This window comes from Cupressus sempervirens, chromosome 10, assembly GCF_028749045.1.
Source record: "Cupressus sempervirens isolate cs-2001-9-10 chromosome 10, ASM2874904v1, whole genome shotgun sequence".
NCBI lineage: Eukaryota > Viridiplantae > Streptophyta > Pinopsida > Cupressales > Cupressaceae > Cupressus > Cupressus sempervirens.
In genome coordinates, this window is record NC_143127.1 from 6,040,332 (window position 1) to 6,061,410 (window position 21,079).

Sequence of the window (21,079 nt, forward strand, 5' to 3'; positions counted from 1 at the left end):
GAACACATGCCTTCTCTTCCTCCATACACTACCCTTCGTTCCACCATGCCATTTTTATGCATCCTTTCCCATAAATCCTCTTCCATTTTCCTATCCTTGGCATGAGGCATTTGGACTCCTTTGAAACATGGTCCTTGGCTCTGCATTTTTCGCTATATCATTTGGGCCCCTCATATCCTTTCACCATTTCTGTCATCCACCAACTCACATTGCTTTTCCTTCATTTTCCATCCCTTGGTTATCCCTTGTCATTGGTTCTAATCCATTCCACCTTCCATCAATTTTTACTTCTTCCAATCCTTCAATCGGTTCATTTCTCCTCCAATCTCATCATATTCTCTTCTTCCAATCATTTCATTCAAATCATTTCTATAATCAATTCCTTCATCTATTTGAATTTACCTTGATCAAATTTCTAGTATTCCATTCAACACATTTTCCTCTAGAGAACTTTATCATTTTCTCTCTTGCCTCCTCCTTCCATTCCAATTCAGTTCATCACTTATCTTATCTTATCCAAATTCTTCTATTTCTCTCATGACACTGAGCTTCAACCCATCAAACTAAGCCTATCAAATAGTGATTGCAAACAAACTTACACAAATTCACACTTAGACTAAATGATTCAAGAACATTATTCCTTTCACACTATTTCCAATGAACAATCACATACATTTTAATACAATTCAATCAAACAATCAAATTTTGCCTTACAGGATGAATCCTTCCTACACAGGCTTAACAAATTTCACTCTCAAAATCAAGTTCATGGCAAGAACTGTGGACTGAATGACTACTTGGTCATAAGGTCTTTTTGTTGATTTTATCTTTGTGTGTCAGCGATAGCCTCTACATGTGTGCCTCGATCTTCAATATCTTGGTATCATTTGAATGGCTTAACCTGATTACATGTGTCATTTTGCAATATGATCTATTTTCATGATTCTTTAGCACATCTCGGTCAGTTTTTGAGTTATGATTATGCATTGCTCACTAGGGGCAATGAGTTAGCACACTTTCCACCAAGATCCCTAACAAGACTTTGGGTGTGCCCAAACCTCTCTAGTGTGTATATGTCATTTGTTCCATCATGACTCTGAAAGCTATATCTATTGTCTTGAGAGTCTCGTCCACACAAAGGAATATTTTCATCTATGCTACTATAGCATTTGATGCCTAACTCCTCTTGCAAAATCAAAATAAGGTGTTCTCTCCATATGAACACAACTAAATCTCATGCATTCATATGGTTAAGTTGCATTTAGATTAATCATTATCCACTTCACCCCACTTCATGTCAAGCTTCCCAACAAGTCATGCAAGGTCATCTTTCAAGCCTTTTCTCTTTCCCTTTTCCTTCCCGTGTCTATTTTTGATAAAATGGGGCAAAACCTATTTCTTTTTCACCCCATTTCCTCGAGGGGGCACCGTCCTCCCCTATCGTCGCTTTGACACAACTCCTAGGACTCCTTCCTTCCCTGGGGAAACCTATATTTTCTTTTCTTTGATATGATGTTGTTCTAACATCACATCAAAGAGGGGTAAAATGTAGACGCTTAAAATCATCCCTAAACACTATATTAATTAATTTTAATATTTCTCATGACATTGTAATTAATTATTAATTAATTAATTATATTGTTCACATTCCTCTACTTATTTAATTAAGCTAATTAATTAAATGAGTTCATTCTCCTAGGTATTTAAATTTTATTTAAATACTTCTAGCCTTAATGTGTTAAATTAATTTAACACATGATCCTCCATCTTTCCCCCCTTTTTAAATAAATTTTATTTATTTAAATCTTCACATCTCATTAATTCCTCTAAACTCATGATTAAATTAAATTTCATTTAATTTAGTCTTAAGCCTAACCTAGAGCCTAGCCTATAACCATCATTTTCATCCTCTTAAGCCTACTTCTTCTCTAATCCCACTTAATCATTCCTAATCATCTCCCTAATCCCCCTCATTAGCCTAAGAGTGTGCTCACACATGTGTGAGATGGCATGCCTACACACTCTTGTCTCCCACTCTTCTTCTCAAGTTTGCTCACACATGTGTGAGCAAACTTTGAATTCTTGACCATTTGCATGGCTTGCATGTCACCTTATGTGGCACTTACTTGGATGCCACCTCACCAAGCCTTCCTTCAAGCCTATAAATAGAGGGCTTGTCTCAAGCATTTGACATCTCCCATTTATTGCATTGTTATTATGTTGGTTTGAGATTTGAGCTTGCATCCACAGTTTGAGCTTTCATGGTAGTTTTAGCTTGCATTTTTATCATAGTTTGCATATCTAGTTAGTTCTTTCATTGCATATCATCTTCATCCTTGGATGCTGTTACCACATTTTGTTTGCCTCGCCAAATTTCAAAATTTGAATGTTACCCCGCCCAACGGTCACCTCCCCGATTACTAATATTTTAATACCCACGAAGATATCAAAATTACCTAAGTTTCGAACCTTATGATATTTTTACGCCTCACAAGTTCTCTGCTATTAGATCAAGGCCAATCAATGGTCATTGCCATGTCACTATGATGAAGTTGTGCGAGGGTTACGATGGTGACATAGTGTCTGGTCGACATGTGTCTGGTGGGTCCAGCTTGCGGGGCAGAGGATGGCGCGGGTCAAAAAAGTTTTATTGTAGGTCAAAAATGTTCTGCGGCGCTGTAGGTGCTATGTCGCTATCATGCGTTGGCCAAAAAATTCCCATGGCGACATAGCACCCGTCGAAAAAGGTGTGCCGATGACGGTGAGTTAGCATGTTTGACAGTGAGGTTTCAGGCAAGTGGTTGGGTTATGTCAGGTACTTCATCTGCCCAGTTGGCAGAGTCTGATGTCATGAAAAAAAATCAAAGGGAACCATGTGCACCAGATCTTCAGTTCAGCCAGCACAGAGGCGAGTCTTCACGATCGTTAGATCTATAGAGATCTACGGCTGGCGCTACCTCACCATTAGAAACTGCTCGAGAGATAACATCGGCGACGTAGCGACGGGGTGCCACGTGTCCTGGTGGGACCGTATTTCATGTCGCCAGTGCAATAGGGATTAAATGATCGATGGACCAATAGGGAAGTGCCACATGTACCGTTGGCCAGCGAATTATGAGGGAAGGTCGCAGGAAGGTGGGTCTTCGTGACCATTAGATTAGAGAAGATCAACAACTGTCGCCATATCGCCATGGCAAAGATGTGTGATCTTTACCATAGTGATGTAGCGACAGGTTGCCACATGTCAGTTGGGCCAGGTCTCGCTAGGGTGCGGTCGCTCAAGGTTTATGTTGGTGATACAATGCCTTGTTGACACGTGTCTTGCTAGTCTGGTCAGAAAGGACGGTCGGTGGCTGACGGTTAATGTAATCATCACCGTTAATATTAATATCTGCAAGGGTGGCATGGTTAGTTCGATGACAAAAGGTCAACCATGAAAGACTTCCCCAGGTGGTGGAATGAAGAAAGGTGATTGGCCCGCATGACCCAGCTGGCTCGCATAGCCTGTTTGACTTGCTTCAACCCTGTTGATTCATGAACCAGGAAGCAAGGGTGATCAAGGTTATCTTGCGATCTGATCTTCACGATCAATTTTGACCTACCAAAAATGAATGCAAGGCATAGGGAAACACTCCACCATCTCAGTCGATCCATCTACTATGTCAAGATCATTCATTGGCATCGCTTCTATCTACTCGAGGCATTCCTTCAGTTGAATATCTAATTTTGTATTTCAGAACCATGCTCGAGTGTGATCTTTGATCAGATATTTTTGGGTTCAATGGTAGTAGTTGAGCAGTTAATGCAGAATCTTTTTTTTCTCAGTTATGCCTAAACTATAAAGGCAATTTTGTAATCTTTTCCAAGGGTCGGCTCTTTCTGATTTCTCTGATATTGCTCTGCAACTCTCAGTGTAACATTCCCTGTGCCTTTGAACTGAATGATTCTCTGTTTTATCTTCTTCAACCATTGATGTGTATGTGCATCCCTTTTGCCTCTCATTGGTGTATTATCGAGATCTATAACCTGCATACTGTATCTATTTTTTGCCTACTGGATAATATATAAGTGAGATTCCTCTTTCCTTATGTTATTCAATTTGGTTTCTTGATCTGCATGAGGTTATTAGATCAAAACAAGCCTATATGTATATATCCTTAGTTTCATTCTGGTTCAATAGTGCATATATGGGCAGAAATGGGTTTGAACACTCTATTTTGGTGCATCACCTCCGTAGTTTAGGTAGGGTAGAGTTGTTTTTTGCATCTCCTTCTTCCCCTTTTTCTTTTGAGAGTAGTTAGGTGCGCCTTGATAGTAAGAGGAAGCTGGCCTTCTCTGGAGACTCAACCTCGCAGTTCAAGTCCCATAGCTTGGAGGTTGTTTCCATGTTTCACTAGGTTGTCCTCACGCATAGGCCTTGGACAAGGGTGCAAACCTAAGTGACAACAGTTTTTGGCATGCCCAGTGGGACCATCTTATTGAAGATTTAAAGTCTACTGGTGTCAAAGAAGGAAGAATTTTAGAGATTAATGCTAAAGAGGTAGTGCTGGCTTCAGTATTCAAGCCTTCAAGAGGTTGGTCCTTCAAAGTACTTGGCGACTCTGAACATCAACAAACTTGGTTCTAGGCCAAAGTTGCAGTGATTCATGCCCAAAGCTGAAACAAGGGCGTCTTCTAGAGGTAAATTTCAATATCAAGAGCTTTCTCTTTCAAATCCTAGAAGAAGGAGGACTAGAATTTGATTATCACCAGTTAGGGGTGAAAAAATAGTTAATATACCTGTAAGGTCCGTCTCTACTCCTTCTACTACTCGAACTCAGCCTAGATTGCCATCAACGCTCATCAATAGAACACTTGGTTACATGGCACAGCTAAGAGTTCATGCTTTTGCCATGTTTAATGGTGGAAGTCCTCTGTTGTTAGCCCAAAGACATGATATACCAGTATCTGTACTAAAAAACATACCTGATTTTACTGGTGAGACTTCTATTTCCCCTTTAGAGCATATCCAAGAAGTAGCAAATGTCTGTAATATTCATGGTATTACAGAGGATGATGTTGTTGTCAGACTTATAGCCTCATCTTTAAAAGGAAAAGCATTACAATGGTATAGGGGCTTAGCTCATGGTTCTATAACTAATTGGGATGAACTACGAGCAGGATTATGCAAACATTTTGAGGATAGAAGTGACCATTTGTCACTATTAGAGTAGTTGACTACAATAAAAAGAGCCCCCCATGAGTGTATGACTGATTTTAATTATAGATTCCAAAAGACATGGGATAGAATACCTATTGCAGTGAAACCTATCCCTGGTAATGCCTTCTTGCATTACCTTAGAGCTTTTAATAGTGATATTGCCACTACAATCCAAACTATGGGAGGGGATACCTTGCCTAATTCTTATGAGATAGCCATAAAAGCTAAGAACATCCTAATACAAGGAGGAAAATTGGCTCCAAGGCCCCCTATGCCTTTCTTTCCTGATGTTCCTAATCACCAACCAACAATGGCCCCTCTTCCTACAAATTTTACATCACAAACCCTTACTCCAGTCCCTCGAGCTTCTACATCCTTAAATGGGATAGATGAGCTCAAATAAATGCTCCAAGGTCTAGTGCTGAATACAAATAAAAGAGAGAAGACCCTGGATAAAAAATTGCAAGAGCAGGGGAGGGAGTTGAAGGACCAGGGGAAGAGATTAGAGGATAGTCTCTCTATGATACAAAAGATGAGTAACAAGGTGGTGGCCTTAGAAAGGCAGCAAGCTCAAAGTGGCAAGCCTCCCCAACTGTAATATCAAGCTCCAAGTGGTGGTAGGCTTCCTAATCAGTGGGATAGCTCCTTTGATCAGGGTAGGCAAAATAGTCATGCTTCTGCTTCAAGCTCAAATCAGAACAGAGCTATAGTCCCTCAAAATAATTTGGCCCAAGATCAAGATTTTTGTCCTTCTTGCAACTATTCTTATACCTATTGCATGTGCCAGAAGGCAGAATCTTATATGGCCCTAACTGTCCAAGAGCCTGCAACAAAGCAATCATACAAGGAGGATCATCATAAGGAGGCATCATATATTCAAGGGTGTGATGATTGGTCTTTCATGAATCATCAGGATGGGGAGCATTGTAATGTAAACCAGGATTTCGTTGCTCATAACACAAGAAGTAGGAAGAGAGTTATGGAACATGCTTCCCCCCTTTCTCCTAAGAAGGCCTCAACTTCAAGTGCTACACCTCATATACAAGAAGCAAATGAACAAGCAAGTACTTCACAACAACAAAAGCAAGATCCAAGAAAGAAAGATGCAGGTTGTCCTTATGTTGCCCCACCTCAACCTCTTATAAGTGCAGCTCCCAAAGTTTCTACCAAAGTTCCTAATGCACCTTTCAGTGTGGTAGAGAAAATGAAGAAAACCAATGTGAATATCTCTATGTGGGATGCTGTTGCTACCATACCAATGCAGAAGAGGATGCTGCAGCAAGAATTAGAGAAGATTGAACTCAAGGATCAACCATCTATCATGGAGAATGCCACAAGTCTAGTACAACCAATAGGGGATGTGGAGACAAATAAAAGGGTTAGACCTCCCCCATTCTATGTTTCCCTGATTATAGGAGGCAAATTAGTCCACAATTGCATGATAGATTTAGGGGCTAGTACCTTAGTAATGCCTAGGTGTGTTGCTGATGCTTTAGGGATGAAATATGAGCCCATTGTTAGGGATGTGTTACAACTAGATGGTAGTACTGTCAAAACCATAGGTATCCTTAGGAATGTGGAGATGGACCTACATGCATGCCCCGGTTACACTGTGATTCAAGATATATCTGTTGCTGAAGTCAAGCCCTATTTTGCCATCTGTCTTTCAAGAGACTTCACTGCTCAGATTGGTGGATTCATATCTACTGATTGGTCATATATGTCATTTAGGACCAGATATGGAGCCAATGCCTCAATTAGAGCAGAACCTCAAGCCCTTCATCACACTGAATCTTACACCCCCAACTTCATCAATATGAATTGCCCTATTCTAGAGATGGATGAAAATGACATAGTAAATGAGCCTGTCATTTCCATAGCAGAGATTCCTAATTTCTTCTTGGATGAGTGGGAAAATGCATATCAGTTTGAGCCTATGTCAGAAATTCTTGAGACAGGCCTTAGTACATATTGCATAATAGAGGAAGAGGCTCAAGTTCCTGATCTTGTTGGGACTAATGATGATATACACAGAATATGGAGTATGTACTTTGATGGCTCAAGGAATAGAAATGGATTAGGGGTTGGCGTTATGTTGGTCTCTCCTACACAAATAAGATACTACTTCTCCTTCAGGCTCCAATTTAGTTGCACCAATAATGTGGCCAATTATGAATCCTTGATTCAAGGTCTCTTACTTGCCCAAAAGAGGGGAATCAAAGCCTTGAAAGTATATGGAGACAGTGACTTGGTAGTGAATCAGGTGAGAGGCCAAAATATCACCAAAATTGGCTTGCTCAAGTCTTACAAACACAGAGTCTGGGATTTGCTTGAGGGTTTCAATGCATTTAACATTCAGAGCATTCCTAGGAAAGAAAATAAACATGCTGATAGACTTGTAGTGGTGGGTGCAACTTATGATGTACCAGGGAATCTTGAGGAGGAGAAGAAGCAACAAATTAGGGTGGTAGTAAGGCCTGCCATCCATGACAACAACACTCATTGGCAAGTGTTTGACTCTGATGAACAAATTGTGAGTTTCTCGTAGAATGAGGCAGAATTCTTAGATAGAAACTAGTCAAGGCTGCAAGATTAGTATGGTGATCAGATCATTCACCTTAGTTCTAACAAGTTGCCCAAGGGTCTCATTACTTTGGAGAGTGTTTTTAATCTTGATGATCAAACAAGAGGCAAAGGAATAAATCTAGCTGCAGAAAAGGATGATTATGCCCCAGTTACAATTGCTGATGGAAAATCTCTAAATATGGGGAAGGTATGTTCTAAAACTAAGCAAGAAAACTTCATTCATTTATGTCAAGAATTTAATGATGTATTTGCTTGGACATATGATTACTTAAAAGGGTTTGACCCTAGTTTGTTTCAGCATACTATAGATCTAGTTGATAAGGCCAAACCAGTAAGGCAAAAACAGAGACCAGTGAATCCTAAGATTGAGCCCCTAATGAGAAAAGAATTATCCAAGTTGATAGAGGCCAATATAATATTTCCTGTCAAACACTCATCATGGGTAGCTAACCTTGTCCCTGTAAGGAAGAAGAATGGGGAAATCAGATTGTGTGTGGACTTTAGGGATCTTAATCAGGCTTTTCTTAAAGATCACCATCCTCTCCCTTCCATGGAGCAAATTCTATCCAAGGTCAGTGGGTCAAGGAGATTCTCTTTTCTTGATGGATTCTCTGGTTACAACCAAGTGCTGGTTAAAGAATCTGATAGACATAAGACAACATTTACTACTAAATGGGGCACCTATGCTTACTACAAGATGCCATTTGGACTAACAAATGCAGGTGCCACATTTCAGAAGGCAATGGAGATGGCCTTCAAAAAATTAATTGATAAGTTTGTCTTAGTATACCTTGATGATATAACTGTATATTCAAAAGATGTAGAAAATCATTTTGATCATCTAAGGCAGGTATTTCTAAGATGTAGAGAATTTGGGGTTTCCCTCAACCCAGCCAAGTGTGTCTTTGCTACAAGCCAAGGAAAATTATTGGGACACATTGTATCTGAGGATGGTCTAACCATTGATCCAGAAAGAACAAAGGCAATACTTGCCCTTCCTCTTCCTAAACACAAGAAGGGGTTGCAAAGTTTCCTTGGTAGAATAAACTTTTTGAGGAGGTTTATCCCTAATCTCGCTACCATGGTGAAACCTTTTACATCAATGCTTAAGAAAGACATGGTTTTCTAATGGACCAAGGAGGGGAAGGAGAGTTTTGAAGAGATCAAGACAGCCATAGCCTCAGCCCCTACTCTCATGAACCCAAATTTTGAGAAAGATTTCATCCTCTACACTTTAGGCGGTGAGTCGAGTATCTCTGCTGTCTTGACTCAGACAAATGGCAAGGATGAGGAGCAGCCCATAGCTTTCTTTAGTGAAGGGCTCAAAGAATATGAAGATAAGTATAGCTTTGTTGAGAAGCAAGCCCTTGTAGTCATCAGAGCCTTGAAGAAATTCAAGCACCTCTTATCCCACAATAGGATCCATTTGTTGGTGCCCCATGCCAGTGTAAAAGATTTTGTGTTAAGCAAGGATATCAGTGAAAAGAGAGCTGGATGGATCACTAGGGTAATGGAATATGATGTTGATATTCAGATTACCAAGCTGGTAAGAGGGAGAGGATTGTGCAAAGAAATGTTATCAGGTCAAGATTCTGATAAAGAGGCTACTATGGTATTAACAAAGCAGCAGGAGGAAGGAAATGTTAACGGCCCAAAGAGCTGGATAAATAATATGAAGAGCTTCTTATCAGGGGTTGAATACCCTCAGGGATTGGATAGAGCTAAAAGAAGACAATATAGATTGCAGTCCATTCCCTATGTTGTAGTTGATGGTATCCTATTCAGGAGGGATTTTAATGGGACCTATTGAGATGCATTGAAGAGGACCAGGCTGAAAGGATGATTAAAGAACTTCATGATGGCCCTGATGGCGGCCATTTCTCTGCAAGAACAACTGCTATAAAGATCATGAGGGCTGGTTATTATTGGCCATCTTTGTTCCATGATTGTTATAGGTATGTGAGAAAATGTGAGAAATGCGCTTTCTTTTCAGGAAAACAAAGGCTTGCAGCTCTCCCCCTTCATCCTATTCAGGTGGATCAGCCCTTTACCCAGTGGGGGTTGGATTTTATAGGCCCTATTAATCCTCCATCTAGTGCAGGTCATAAATGGATTTTGGCTGCTACTGATTATTTCACTAGATGGACAGAAGTAGTTGCCTTGAAGGATGCCACAAAATCATCAGTGGTTGAGTTCCTTGATGAGATTGTATCTAGGTTTGGTGCTCCTTCTATTATCATCTCAGATAATGCTAAATCTTTTGTTGGAATCCAGATTTGTGCATGGGCAATGAATCACAATATCTACCTAAGCACATCATCCAATTATTATCCCCAGGGCAATGGTTTGGCTGAGTCTTCCTACAAGAATTTGATCAGAATCATGAAGAGGACAATAGAAGAAAATCAGAGAGTCTGGCATAAGAAATTAAGAACTGCTCTATGGGCTGATAGGATAACACCCAAGAGATCTATTGGGAATTCACCTTTTGTGTTGGTATATGGTAGGGAGGCTAGACTCCCAATTTCACTGGACCTTGGAGTTGGCTCATCAGCTGGAATTGATTGAAGATAGTGCCATGTCAGTAAGAATGGCAGAGCTGATGGAGCTAGAGGAAAAAAGAGATAAAGCTATGAAGACCCTAGAGTTGCATCAACAACAGGTGAAAAGGAATTTCAACAAGAGGGCCAGGGATAGGACTTTCAAAGAGGGGGATCTAGTTCTGAAATGGGATGCTGATAGGGCGAAACCAGGAAGACATTCTAAGTTTGATGCATTGTGGAGTGGCCCTTACCTAATTTCCAGTTGCAAACAGGCTAATGCATTCCAACTGAGCAGACCCAACGGTGAAGTTCTGCCCATCCCAGTCAATGGGATTTATCTTAAAGCTTGCTTCTGATGAAGATTATGAATCCATGTACATAGTTAGTCTAGTTCCTTTTCTGTTATTTCCTACCTTTCAAGAAGTGCGCATGCACAGGGTTCTCCTTTTGAGTTGCCAGCTTTCAAAGTTTTGACAGTCTCAGGTTGTAGAGGAAGTTTTGTTTTGTTTCAATTACAAAAGCAGATCTAGGGTTTTTTATGTTTAATTCCTTGCAGAGGGGTTAGGGTTTTGCAGTTCTCAGACTTGTACCTTTCAGACCCATTTTTGACTCCATAGCCCAATGGATTATTTACAGGCACTGGTCTTATGGATCGAGCAGGCTCATGCCCCCTGTGAGTTGCCAAAATGTTACCACATTTTGTTTGCCCCGCCAAATTAAAAAATTTGAATGTTACCCTGCCCAACGGTCACCTCCCCGATTACTAATATTTTAATACCCATGAAGATATCAAAATTACCTAAGTTCTAAACCTTATGATATTTTTACGCCTCACAAGTTCTCCACCGTTAGATCAAGGCCGATACATGGTCATTGCCATGTCGCTATGATGAAGTTGTGTGAGGGTTATGATGGCGACATAGCGTTTGGTCGACGCGTGTCCAGTGGGTCCAGCTTGCAGGGCAGAGGATGGCATGGGTCAAAAAAGTTTTATTACAGGTCAAAAATGTTCTGCGGTGCCATAGGCACTATGTCGCTATCATGCGCTGGTCGAGAAATTCCCATGGCGACATAGCGCCTGTCGAAAAAGGTGTACTAACGATGGTGAGTCACCATATTCAACGACAAGGTTTCAGGCAAGCGGTTGGGTTACGTCAGGTACTTCATCTGCCCAATTGGCAGAGTCCAGTGTCACGGCGGAAAATCAGAGGGAACCACGTGCACTGGATCTTCAGTTCAACCAGCACAGAGGCGAGTCTTCACGATCGTCAGATCTGCAAAGATCTATGGCTAGCGCTACCTTGCCATTAGAAATTGCTTGAGAGATAACATCGATGACATAGCGACAGGGCGCTATGTGTCCTAGTGGGACCATATTTCATGCTGCCAGCGCAGTAGGGATTAAATGACTGACAGACCAACAGGGAAGTGCCACATGTACCATGGGCCAGTGAATTACGAGGAGGGAAGGTCACAGGAAGGTGGGTCTTCGTGATCGTTAGATTAGAGAAGATCAACGACTGTCGCCATATCACCATGGCGAAGATGTGCGATCTTTACCATAGCGACATAGCAACAAGTCACCATGTGTCAGTGGGGCCAGGTCTCGCCAGGGTGCGATCGCTCGAGGTTTATGTTGGCGACATAGTACCTTGTTGACACGTGTCTCACTGGTCTGGTCAGAAAGGACGGTCGGTGGCTGGCGATTAATGTAATCATCATAGTTAATATTAATATTTGCAAGGGTGGCATGGTTATTTTGATGATGGAAGGTCAACCACGAAAGACTTCTCCAGGTGGCGAAACGAAGAAAGGTGATTGGCTCGCATGACCTAGCTGGCTCGCATAGCCTGTTTGACTTGCTTCAACCCTGTTGATTCATGAACCAGGAAGCAAGGGTGATCAAGGTTATCTTGCGATCTGATCTTCGTGATCAATTTTGACCTACCAAAAATGAGTGCAAGGCATAGGGAAACACTCCACCATCTCAGTCGATCCATCTACTGTGTCAGGATCATTCATTGGTGCTGCTTCTATCTACTCGAGGCGTTCCTTAAGTCGAATATCTAATTTTTTACTTCAAAACCATGCTCGAGTGTGATCTTTGATCAGATATTTTGGGGTTCAATGGTAGTAGTTGAGCAGTTAATGCAGAATCTTTTTTTTCTCAGTTATGCCTGAACTATAAAGGAAATTTTGTAATCTTTTCCAAGGGTCGACTCTTTCTGATTTCTCTGATATTGCTCTGCAACTCTCAGTGTAACATTCCCTGTGCCTTTGAACTGAATGATTCTCTGTTTTATCTCCTTCAACCATTGATGTGTATGTGCATCCCTTTTGCCTCTCATTGGTGTATTGTCGAGATCTGTAACCTGCATATTGTATCTATTTTTTGCCTACTGGATAATATATAAGTGAGATTCCTCTTTCCTTGTGTTATTTAGTTTGGTTTCTTGATCTGCATGAGGTTATTAGATCAAAACAAGCCTGTATGTATATATCCTTAGTTTCATTCTGGTTATATAGTGCATATATGGGCAGAAATGGGTCTGAACACTCTATTTTGGTGCATCACCTTCATAGTTTAGGTAGGGTAGAGTTGTTTTCTGTATCTCCTTCTTCCCCTTTTCCTTTCGAGAGTAGTTAGGTGTGCCCTGATAGTAAGAGGAAGCTAGCCTTCTCCGGAGACTCAACCTCGCAGTTCAAGTCCCACAGCTTGGAGGTTGTTTCCATGTTTCACTAGGTTGTCCTCGCGCATAGGCCTTGGACAAGGGTGCAAACCTAAGTGACAACAGATGCCTTCAAGAATGACTCTCTCCATAGCCATTTCTTGAGGTATTCTTCATCTCATTTAGTCTAGATTCATATCTTACTTGCATACACACTTGCACTCACTCATTCAAGAGATTCATTTATTGTTGTGTTTGGGAGAGCACACAAAACATACCCCCATCTTAACACACCAACAAGGCCTCTTATGGGTGCCTTTGTTGAGCTGTAGAGGTGGTTGGAAGATTGGGTTTGTTATTTGCTTAGAGTTGAAAAACCCAAGCAAGCATTAGTTGGTATTTATTCCTTGCTTTTTGATGAATGTTTGATGCATTTTGAAAGTTTTAAACTAGTGTTTGTTTTTTAACCCATGCTTCTTGCAGGTCTCATTTTCTAGCACACAGATATATGTTTCTTCATGCATGAAATCCATACTAAGCACATAGAATTTCCTAAGATCATTCTATGGATCCCCATTACCATCATACTTATCATATCTATTAATCTCCACATCTCTTGGAAAAGTCATCATGTAAAGACTCTTGTCAAAAGGAAGCACACACATAGATTCAATAAATAAAGATTTAGGTTTTTCTCTTTCCATTTGTATGCTTGAAAATTGATATTTTAAGTCTTGGTCTTTTTTCTTCAAGATCTCATTTTTGGTAGGTTCTCTTTTTTGAATGATCCTTTAGACATCAAAGTTGTAGGGTAAATTCCACCCTCTAGAAGTCATGTATGTGAAGTACTGATCCCCATTTTTCTCTAAATCCTTAAGCATAAGCCTTTGAAGGTAATCATCTCGTTGAAATATTATGAGGTCCTCACTAGAAATATCATTATCTACCTCAATGCCATGTTTTTAAGGTTTTCCATGTTTGGAATTTCTAGTTGGATACATGTTGCCTTGAAGATGGGACGTTGGGGTCCTTGTAGGGGTGTTGTTGCCATTGTTGCCAAAGTTTCCAAAGTTTTTAAAGGGATTTCTATAGGCAGCATTAGCATTTTGGTTCTCAAAGGTCTTCATGTGACAATTTCCAAAGCCATGAGCATTAGTATTGTGAGCACTATTTTCCTTATACATATGAGAATTCATCCTAAAAGCCATGTGTCTTGCTTGTTCAATTATCTCTTATTTTAGTCTTTCTTGTTCATCTTGGTATGCTTTCTTTTCCCTTTCTATTTTTTCATGTCTAAATGCAAAGAAGCTATCTAAGCACCAATTTCTCTCTTCTTGTTTCATAGTGCTTAAAGACACATTGTTTTCAGCCCTAGGGGTATCAAGTGGAGTATCAAAGGATATACCAAAGTGACTAAGAGGACTATACCAAGTGATAGATTTGTCTTCCTCTACTTTGTTAAAGATAGGTTACACTTCAATATATTTCTTACATGTATGTCTATTTGGAGAAGGTAATTGGTCAAAGTAAAAAGAAGGACAAATTCCTTGCCCAAGTTGGAGACTAGCTATAACTAACATGTATTAGCTATATTTTAGCCTGGTAAGATGACACAAAGCACTTGGAGTTAAAATTTAGAAAATCAAGATGTTCACTTGTCAAAAGAGGTATCAATGAGAGTTGCTTGTCAAGAATAGTGTCCAAACAACCTACGACACTAGCGAATTGAGTCAAGAGCTTAGGCAAGAAGCCAAATAGCCAAGTAGATAGAATAAACATAAATGAAAAGTGAATAATCCATCAAGTCAAGTATGTATCCAAAGAGCCAAGGTAATCAATTTCATCCTAGAATAGAGTGAAACATATAGATTTCAAACTAGGGACGTAATGTGGTCAAGTATAGACACCCCTAAGTCAACCAAGAATGCACTCAAAGTCAACTTAAGAAAGCAAAAATACCAAGTGATAGAATCTAGGAAGCAAAATGATAGAAAGAAATTTTGTACAATAGTTTCCAACAAGTGATATGATACTTTTAGGAAATATGGTGGTTTTTAAATGATAGTATGAAAAAGAGAAGAGTAACAATATGATAGAATCTCTATGACAGAATGGCACTTTCTATAGTCCAGAAGTATCATACAATGTTTCTCAGTATGATAGTAAACCAATAGAGATAATTTTGTGACCTTGTGCCTAAAAACCTATGTTTTGACCAAGTTTCTTAGTTGATTTATGCAATGTGACTTTGATAATAGAGTTTGTTTTAGTTTTTTGACAACTAGGTAGTGATTTTAAAAGCACTTGTGACACAAACACATGTCTTCAAAAAATTGGACAAGGGACAAAGTAACCTTGCCAATACAAACACTTGGGAAGTTTTGAGAGGGAAAAAGCCCTATAAATCTACCAATTGTGTATGTTCAAAATATTTTCATGGGTCTTGTGCATTTAAAGACACATTGAAGAAATATCTACCTAAAGGACATGGTTCATTACTCAATACCTTGGTTCACAACTTGATGCTTCCTCTCTTGATACAAATTAATTGCCCACAATAGATATTGGATTTTTCATAGATGAGTTACCCACATCTAAAGGAACACATACTATGAGTGTGAATCTTTGGGTGTTCTAGGATCAATCCTTGCACCAAGATATTAAGAAGCAAAATAGAGTGGCCTCTAAATTATAAGGTGTCTAGTAAGGGTTCCATTCATAATAATCCACTCACACCTAGTACAGGACAAAGGCCTCACAACCACAAGAGTACCTTAAGCATATTGATGAAGGTATGCTCTGATACCACTGACGAAGGTACGCTCTGATACCACTGACGAAGGGCCACACCATCCTTACCAACTCATAACAAAGAATACAACAATATGAAGACCAAGAGAAAATAAAATGCTTCCCAAAGAACACTTTTATTATACTTGAAAATCCAATACCAATTACATTAACATTTCTACAAGATCTCTCAAGATCCAATCCAAACCCAAGCTAGTCTAGATCCACACTCTAGTAGAAACCTCTGAGATCTCAACTTGTGCTCGCAAGCCACCAAGTAACCTCCTTGTTTCTAAACCGCAGTCACTAGCTCTTCTCCAACTTTATCCAAGATCCAAGTGTAAACTGCCTCACATTCGACACTCTGTCTACACACTCACAACTTCATCATAATCCTATTGTAAACTGCCTCACATTCGGCGCTCTATCCACAAACTCAGAAAAAATCACTCTTCACTTCCTCCTTCTCTTTCACATCTTGAAGCCTTCCAAGCTTTCCAAGATTCACCTTCCACAAATTTCACCTTCCAAGATTTCCTTCCAAAGCTTCTACTTCCCAAGCTTCTCCTTCTCAAGCTTCTCCTTCTCAAGCTTCCACTTCTCAAGCTTCTACTTCTCAAGCTTGATTAGAAATGCTCACATGCCTTGCTTAAATAGGCACTTACCAACCAATACATGACTTATCCACAACCTTCTAGAATTCCTCCGCAACCTTCTACAACTTCCATAACCTTCTACAATATCCACAACTTTCTACAATATTCATAACTTTCTAGAATTCTACCCACACACCTCGATAAATGGAATGACAACCATTTTTATTTTATTTTATCTATTATGCCACCTATGCACCTCGATAATAAAAATTTCTTCTTTTCCTTTCTTTTCTCCTTTTCATTTTTTTAATTTTAATTTTGATTATTTCTCCTCTAATTTTCGTCACTTTCTCTCTCCTCCGCAATTTTTTTTTTCCAATAATTTTCCCATGCAAGATGCTCCTGCATCACATACCCACCTGGTGATTTCCTCATGGTCCCAATCCCACAAGTAATCTCACCAAGTGAAGTCAAGTGTTTCCCCCCCAAGACTTTCACCCTTTTCAAGAGGTTTTGATTATAGTGGGTCAAATTAGCTAGGTTTATCTTGTTCCCACTTTAGGTTGTTCCTATTGGCATCTTTCCACCAATAACAGGCCCTCTAAAGGTAAAATCTCACTAGTGAGATTGAACAAAATGAATTAACACCAAGGAGGTCAATATTTATGATTCACCAAGTAGGTGAAGAACATACTCTCCTATTCCCAAATGCTTCTGTCAGACACCCAAGCAAGTTAATTAATATAACTAAAGAGTGGAATATATCACCTACTTTCTTGAACCAATGATAAGTCAAGACTTTTGATTCACTAAGATGGTGAAGAGCATACTCTCCTAGCAAAAATGGAACTTTACTAATGGGTTTGATGTGCCTATGGAGATAAAACAACTAGTATTTGTCACACTTGAAATGAAATGAAGATACACATTTTTTTTCTACTTTCACTTGAGCATCCTTACACCAATGTTAGTAGCCCCTTTCACAATTTTCATTTAGCAATGCAAGCAAGTAATATAGCTCCCTACAAAATAAACAATGAAATCTAAAATAACCTTGTAAAACCATTGTTAGAACATGTTAGAAAGCCAATAATATAAAATATGAAAGCTTGGAAATGAAAAACAAAATCTAAAAGCCAAAATGAGCAATTAAAATAGGTAGAATGATACTATTGGTTTATTCAATATTGTACGATACTTTACAGTATGTCAGGGTGAGAATTAGAACGATAATCTATATCAAATAGTATGATACTTTCTCCAAAAATAGTATGACAAAATACAAAATACTAGTATGAATATGGAACTGGCCTTTTTATCATATCCTTTCATGGAAAGTATTGTACGATCACAGAGAAAGTATCTTAAGATATCTCTAGCTGCAAAATCAAAATCTAAACCTACAAAAGCAAAAAGTGACAAGAAAGAGAAAAATGGAGCTAAACAATGATGTCCAACCCCATGGTAGGTGCCAAAAATATATGTTAAAAATGTGGAGACGCTTATATAAAGCGTTATACTTGAGAATAACCATGATGAAGAGCATCTCAAGAGGCAGCTTATAACTTCCTATCTATGATGTGCAAGAGCTATGAGATGGTGGATCTCAAATGAACCTAGATTAAGTAGCCCTTGCAAGGTGAACCATAGAATGGAAGACTCAAAGAGTAGAGGCAAGGATGCCAATATCTAATAGTCAACGAAGGATGAAATGCAACCATAAGCTATTTAAATCAAGTGCAAGAGCTAACAAAGAGAGTAACAAGATCCTCCTAGTTAAGATATGTGAACTAAGCTATGCAAGAAAAGGAAAACTTAGATAAATGAGTAAGCCATGATGCAAGGAGAATAAAAACTAGCTAAGAATGTAAGAGTGCAAGAATGCTCCAAGTACTCCAAGTGCTACAAAAGATATAAGAAAGCCATTACTATATCATCTTAAAATGGAAGCACTTCCATGTTAAGAGTGTTTATCCCTCTGATTAAGTTATCTTGGGTCATGTTAAGCACCTTGAATGGGTTTTTTCATGGATCTAGTAGATTTTCCCCCATTCTACTTATCTCTCTCTATTTCTAGTATATTTCTAACAACTTTCTCTATGAAATTGAGGACTTTGACTTTTGGGTCAAGGATGACCTTTTAGGTCAAGGTCAATCTCAACCTTGACCTAGATCACATATGACCTTGACCTTGAACTAGGGTAGGGTTGACCTCGTCCCTGATTCCAGGTCTCATTTTCAATTTCTAAGAGTTTTGGGATCTCGGGCTTCAAAAAGTTTCTTTTCCCACTTTCAAGTTGACTGTTCCAGGTTCTAGAATGGTAGACTCTTAAATTACATTTAATTTAGGTCCACTTCTATGGGTTAAGGTTAAATGGGATTTAATGCTCCCATGCCAGCCTTCTTTAAGAGTTTGTGCTCTGTATCACTATATAAGGAAGCCTCCTCCTCTCATTTTCTCTAAGACACATGATGATATTAGATGATCTACAAATGACTACTATTTATGAGAAACTACCTAATTTTCAAATATAGGTGTGGAACAATGAATTGAAGAGTAGATTTAGATACCTTTTCCATCAAACTTGTAGGATTTGCAAACAAATTTTTTGTTGGAGCAATGCAGGACAAGGTTGACTTTTTGGGGTACAATTATGCCCCAAGGTAAGATTGTGCCTTGCTATTAGGGTCAAGGTATACCTCCCTTCAAAAGGACAAAATATTTCTTGGTTTTCCCCGCCTTGACATTTCTTGTCCAGAATAGGTTGCAGATATCCCTGAAACTTTACACATACATTAGAAAACAACACTTTCCAAATTCAAGGTTAGTATTTTTTAAAAATCTATTTCAAGATTTAGGCACATACTCCTCAAAATAGAAAGACTGAAGGACCTCTTTTCTCCCTATTCTCCATTACATGATCCATTTATGCATTGATCACTTTCTTATGCTTAATAAATTTGGATCATTCCTTTAGGAAATTAGGGTTGAGAAGGGAACTTATTTTCTTTCTATTCAGTAACTTTAGCATAAAATAGAATGATGTGAGAGAGTGAGGAGAGAGCCTCCTTTTGAAGATAAATATATGATAGAGATTAAGAGGCTAAATTAAGGGTGGAGTATGAGCCTTGAGTGATTCATAGTGGTGTTTAAGAGAAAAAATATGTTTGGAGGATAACAAAGATTCCACTCACCTTGGAAAGTGTACACCTCATGTGAGACAAAAATGCCTTTTATTTTTTTTCAAAAATAGAAATAGTATTTTTCATGTGCACACTTAGGATAAGTGGGATTTTGGGGCTTTATTTAATTAAAAGGGATCAATTTCTTTTAATTAAATTAAATATTGGATAAAGTGGTCAAACCATAGGTTATAATCAAATAAATAACAAAGAAATAATTTGAACTAAGATAATTGTGTTAATCTTAGATTGGTTTTGACATATGAGTGACAATATACTTAAGTTATTTTCTTAGTTCACGCTGAACAAGTAATGTATGCCGAGCATAAGTTGTCAGATAGTATATGCCAAGCAAGAGATATACAATATATGCCGAGTAACTAGTAAGTGCTAAGTTACTCAAGTGCTGAGTAGATAGTAGATGCCGAGTGATTAGTGGATATCGAGTCATTCAGAGGCCAAGTTATAACATTGAAGAGACAGTGGATGTTGAGCATCAAATACTTCAAGTGTTGAGTAAATAGTTTTGGACATAGTTGTTTGTAATGGCACAAAATTCTATGTGAACCATCTTTAGTTGGCTTAAGGATTGTTTTGCGATTCTAGATGATAAAGATGAATCTTTATTGAAGATACCTATTCAATACATGAAAAAAATTAATTGAAGGGATGTTTTAAGTGAAAAAATGGGTGAATCATAATCATTGATTCATACTTGAACCTAAGTCACCTAGGTCTTCTTAAGGAGGAAAAACCCTAAACATTATGTAGACATGTAAGGAGAAAAAGAGAGAAGTTTGCATGTGAAAAGAGAGTATTCATAGTGGCTAAGGAGTTGTGAATTGAGATACATTGTATAATCAGTTAGAGGAGAATAAAGGAAAGGAATTAGAGGACATAAGTGATACATCTGATTAGTGGGGATCAAGTACACATCAGGAAAGAGGTGATCTATTATCTAGTAGTAGAGTGCTAACCATAGGATAATTGCTAATACATTCTAGTAGGTGAATTAGTTAAATCTCTTAATAGAGTAGTCTTAACAGGATGTTGTAAATCCTTTAACAGGGTGCTTTCTTCATTGTGATTTTTAAGTCCTTTAATCAGGCACACTTCTAACACAGTGTTGAAATCCTTTAATAGGGTAAGATCTAACAATCTTGTAAGCCTTTAAGAGGGAAACCCTTTCACAAGGTAGATCATAGTTTATGATAAAAAATTGTAGCCTTCATTGGGTACACTTTATTACTATAGTAGTGGAGATTTGTGGTGTCATCCCCACCCCAGTTTTACCTTCTCATTTGAGGGTTTCTAGGTAACCAAATATCTTGTGTCATATGTGTGTTGAATGTTATCTGTTTTCATGCTATGGATGAATATGTTTAGCTAGCTATTTCAGTTTACGTGCAAATTGTGAGATGGATGTGTGGTGAATGTTTTTTTATGGTTCAAATTTGAAGGACTAATTCAACCTACCCTCTTAGAGTTTACTTTCCCTATTGTATTTCCAAC

General features: G+C 38.8%; 1 pseudogene; it reads left to right on the forward strand.

Annotated features, from left to right (window-relative positions):
* The first annotated feature begins 11,734 nt into the window (after positions 1-11,734).
* LOC149532288 (peroxidase 3 pseudogene) overlaps positions 11,735-21,079 on the forward strand; it is a 138,689-nt pseudogene continuing 129,344 nt past the window's right edge.